The sequence below is a fragment of the Chrysochloris asiatica genome, unplaced genomic scaffold (genome assembly GCF_000296735.1).
Source record: "Chrysochloris asiatica unplaced genomic scaffold, ChrAsi1.0 scaffold00147, whole genome shotgun sequence".
Classification (NCBI taxonomy): Eukaryota; Metazoa; Chordata; class Mammalia; order Afrosoricida; family Chrysochloridae; genus Chrysochloris; species Chrysochloris asiatica.
Genome location: NW_006408665.1, coordinates 5,208,653 through 5,214,013, shown reverse-complemented (window position 1 = coordinate 5,214,013; position 5,361 = coordinate 5,208,653). Strand labels below are relative to the sequence as shown.

Genomic DNA, 5,361 nt, shown 5'->3' with positions numbered 1-5,361 from the left:
GTTGTTGTTAAGTGCTATGGAGTCAATTGGACTCATTGTGGTCCTATGTAAACAGAATGAAACATTGTCGAGTCCTGCACCATCCTCACAATCATTCTTATACTTGAACCCATTGTTGCAGCCACTATTCTAATTCATCAAAAGTTTGTTTGCGGGTCTGTAAACCAGCATCCACTTCACCATTTCCCTTTCTACTTCACTCACATTTCTTGAAATGGACCCCAAATATTCCTGTGTCACTGGTGGTTCCTGTGTCTGCTCTGGCTCCTGTAAGTACAAAGACTGCAATGCACCTCCTACAAGAAGAGCTGCTGCTGCTGCTGCCCTGTGAACTGTGCCAAGTGTACCCAGGGCTGTATCTACAAAGGGGCATCAGACAGGTGCAGCTATTGCACCTGACATTGGAAAACCTTATCCAAGCATAAATAGAGTCACCTATACAAAGCTAGGGAGTCCTAGTATGGTGCTGTGGGTTAATGAGCCAGACTGCAAAGCCATTTGAACTGCAAAGGAGCTCTGGTAGCGTAGTGGTTACGAATCGGGCTGCGAACCTTAAGGACAACGGTTCAAAACTACCAGCCGCTCCACGGGAGAAAGATGAGGCTTTCTACTCCCGTAAAGATTTACACCCTCGGAAACCCTGTACAGGGTCGCCATGGGTCGGAACCGACTCGATGGCACTTAACAACAACAAAGTACTATTTGGTTACACACACTGAAAAATGACCTTAGACAGCTGCTTTGAACACTGATTTTTCTCATTGTACAATTCTTTATAGCAGTTAATTATATCAATGATTGTTCTTGAAATTTCAATTTCCATCATCATCAGGGCTACTATTGGTAAGAATCTGCAAGCCAGCCTCAGATTTTAATACAAACACAACATCATAATGTCTCAAAAGCAGCAGATAATTTCTTTTCACATGAAGAAACAAGTGACCAAGTGACTAAGAGGCAAAGCGTGGTCATTTTTCAAGAAAAAAAGACTTTGGGACTACCTGAAAAAGAATTCAAGAGAATGGCATTTAAGTGTCTCCAAATAATTAACAGAAAATTAGAAGAAAACAAGGAAGAATTCAGGAATGCACTCCAGGAACAACTGGGCAAAATAGATAAAGAATTGGAGACAATACAAAACTTGCAAATATAAATCCAGATTAATACTCAGATTTCAAAAATAAATAATACATTGAAAGGGCAAAGTGTAGATTTGTATCAAAGGAAGTTCAAATTAGTGAACTAGAAGATAAATTTGTCAATACAAAAGTTAGAAGAACAATCAGATAAAAGAATGAAAATATCTGAAGGGAGTCTAAGATTTATGTGTAACAACAAGGAGAGGAAAAATTTATAGGTGATCACAATTCTATAACAGGAATAGACAAAGAAAAACACATCAAATATGGTAAAAAAAAACCTTTGGGGGAAAAAAATCCTTAACATGAAAGATAAGATGATCACCACAGAAGAAGTTAAATGAATCCCAAACAGGATAACCCCCCCAAAAAATTCACCAAGATATATCACAATCTAATTCTTCAAAATAAAGGACAAGGAAAGTATCCTGAAAGCAGCTCAGAAAAAATAAAAAGTTGCCTACAACGGAGAACCAATAAGATAAAGCTCTAATTTCTCAGCACAAATCAAGAAGGCAAATTTGGAAAGACAAATACAAGAATCTGAAAGAAAAAGTGAATCATAAAACCAGGATAATTGTCCTACAAATATGACAACAAAATCAGAACATTTCCAGAAAAGCAGAAATTAGAGAAATTTATAAAAACCAGACCAACTTTGAAAAATTACTAAAGGGAGTCCTTTAGACTGAAAAACAACAGCAGACAACAACCAGAGATTGACATACATGGCAACACAAACTAAAATAAAATCCAGACATTGAAGTATCTAGACTCCGAGTATTGCACTGTAGGGTCAACACTGGACAGCAAACCACAAGGTTGGCTGTTCAAACTTACCAGCAGCTCATCAGAAACCCTATACAGAGTTGCTATGAGTAAGAATCAACTCAATTGCTCTTAACAACAATAACAACAGCATAGAAGTAGCCAAAGTAACACAAACCTACAAGACTGAAAATAGGAAATTAGAGATTTCAACTTATAATTAAAACAACTACAAAGTAAAAAGAGGAAAAGTATAGTTACAGAATTTCATATGGTAAGAAGTTAAGTACATCTCAAGATAAAATAGACTTTCTCAAAATGGGAAAGAAATTAATCAATTATAGGGTACCCTCAAAGAATACATCAAATCAAGAAAAGGAAAATCCATGATGATTTTGTAAACATTAAAACAATGAAGAAGTTGACAAGAAAATACACATAAAAAATGAACTCTGAGCTTGATGGTGGCTAAGGTGGAGGTACAGTGAAGTTCACCATCAGGGATACCACAGAATACCAGGCAAAGCAGATCCAGAGCAGAGCTCCAAAACTAGGAGCCACAGATATAGGAATATTTAAAAGGTTTGAAGGCTTATAGCTAGTGGAACTTGTAGCAAATGTAAGAAATCATGTACTTTTGAATCTGCTGGGCTTGGTGGCCCCAAGCCAATAGCTTGGGTGAAACCAAACAGCAAGACCAAGCTGGGGAGCAGACACACCATGAAAAAATGTCACGGGAACCTTGGAGCAAAGGTGAACAATACACTTTCTTGGTTTTGCTTTGTTCTGATTTTTTTTTTTTTTGCCCCCCAACCCCACCCCGCTGTTTGCACACCTTGATTCTGTTGACTATATGGGGTGCTTGAGCAAGTGGATACCCCCGACCATCATCACTGGAGGTTCTTCTGCCACACATGTGCAGATACTCTCAGCTCAAGAACTGGCCCTGAACTGTTGTTGTTTTTTGTAAAATATGGGAAAATCCAGGACAGGGGTGTAGAGAGGGAAAGAGAGTTTAAAAACAAAACAGGACAGAAATTAAATTAAATCCTGAGGTACAGCATAAGAACCAACAGTGGCATCTTGAAATCTTTCAGACAGCTTTGAAGGCAAAAAGCTGAAGAGAGGACATTAAAGTCATACTCATATTAGGCTACAGACTTTCTCTCTCTCTCTCTCTCTCTCTCCTCTCCCTTTTCTGCAATGATACACTACAGTATTCAGTCTAGTTTTTTTGTTTTTTTTTCTGGTGCAGTTTTGCATGCTCCCCCTTCAACTTTTAGGGGACTCTTTCTCTTCCTATATTACCCAAGAAGAGACAATAACAGCTGCCATAGAGTCAAGCTACAATCACATGCTATAAAACACCAAAACCCAGGCAAGAACCAATACCAGCTGTCATATACCAGGGAGGCAGACAACACCTGTGAAAATTACTCTGAGTTAAGCAATAAGAAGAGTGAAAAGGGAAGCCCACATCTTGATCACATCTACCTGGAACAAATCAGAAATCATAAAAAATACCAAAACACATACTCAATTATGTATTAAGGCCACAGATAAACACTAAAGATGTCCAAGAAGCAAAAGCAGATGATCATATCAGCACATGTCCAGAAACAATATAAAATGTCTGAGACAAATGGCCTAAAGGTAGACCTGGACTACATTCTGAAAGGAGGGCAGGCCTTGGAAATACCTAAGAAGGAATTCAGAAAAATGATTATAAAATGTTTCAAAACATTTTACAATGGAGCTGAGAAAAATAAAGACGAAGTCAGGAAAGTGCTACAGGAACAATCAAATAAGATAGATACAGCATTGGAAACAATTCAAAACCTACAGAAAGAGGTCCAAATGATCAATAATAGATTATTAGAAATAGACAATACTCTGAAAGGGCAAAGGAGTAGAATAGAAGAGATGGAAGGCAGAACTAGTGAGCTGAAAGACAAATTTGTCAATACCACTAAGATAGAACAGCAAGCAGAAAAAACAATGAAAAATCTGAAGAAGGTCTAAGATTCATGTTGGACAACATGAAGAGGAATAACTTAAGAATTATCGGCATTCCAGAAGAAGAAGATTCACACAAGTTCACAGAGGAAATAGTTGAAGAACTGCTGGAAGAAAATTTCTCTAACATCCTGAAAACTGAAAAGATTAACATTCAAGAAGCTCAATGAATCCCAGGAAGGATAGATCCCAAAAGAAAATAACCAAGACATATCATAATCAAGCTCTCCAAAATCAAAGATAAGGAGATACTCCTGAAACCAGATAGGGAAAACAGAAGTGTTACATAGAAAAGCAAGGTAGTCAGATTAAGCTCTGATCTCTCAGCAGAAACCATGCAAGCAAGAAAGCAATGGGGAGACATATATAAAACCATGAAAGAAAAAAACTACCAACCAGGAATCCTTTGTCCAGAAAAGTTATCAATCAAATGTGACAGTGTAATCAAAACATTCCAGGATAAACAGAAACTAAGGGATTTTGCCAAAGCCAACCGTGCATTACAAAACATTCTAAAGGGAGTTCTATGGACTGAGAACAAACAAGAACAGACAACAACCAGAGATTGACATATGTGGGAGCACCTCCCAGAATTAATTTGACAGAAGGAAGAGTAGAGAACAAAACAAAACTGTAAGAAAAAATTCAGAGAATCTGGGAGGTCAGTCTATAATTAAAACAATTACAATGCAAAAGAAGGTAAACACGTAGAAACAGAGATCTAGATGGTGAGGTCAGGTAGATTACAGGATAAAATAGAATGCACTAAATGGAGAGAAAAGTTAACAGATGATAAGGAAACCTCAAAGAAAATTACCACTTCACAATATACCAAGAAAATTAAAATTCAAGAAATGTGGAAACATTAAAACTATGAGGAAACTCACAAGAACGAACACAAAAAGCATGAACTCAACAAAGGAAGAAACACAGAACAAAGAAAGCAGCAACACCTTAAAAAAAAACCCACACAACATAATGACAGCAATTCATCCATACCTACCAATAATTACACTGTTTTGGAAGAAGTGCAGCAAGAGTGCTCCTTGGAGGCCAGGATGGCTAAGCTTCGTCTCTCATACTTTGGACATATTGTAAGGAGGGAACAGTGGCTGGAAAGGATGTCATGCTGGGTAAGATGGAGGGTCATAGAAAAAGAGGAAGACCCTCAACAAGATGGATTGGCCAGGGAGCATCACTGATGGCATCGAGTGTGGCAGCAGTAGTGAGGTTGGCCCAGTATTGGATATTGTTTCGTTCTGCTGTGCATGAAGTCGCTATGAGTCGGTTACAACTCAATGGCACCTGACAACAACAACAACTTCGATAATTACGCTGAATGTAAATGGATTAAATGCACCTGTTAAGAGACAGAGGGTGGGAGAATGGATAAGAAAACAAGATCCTTCAATATGCTGTCTGCAAGAGACACATCTCA

At 38.0% G+C, this 5,361-nt stretch overlaps 1 pseudogene; it reads left to right on the top strand.

The window, feature by feature from the left end:
• Positions 1-214: 214 nt before the first annotated feature.
• The window catches only part of LOC102832551, a 12,739-nt pseudogene continuing 7,592 nt past the window's right edge, over positions 215-5,361 (top strand).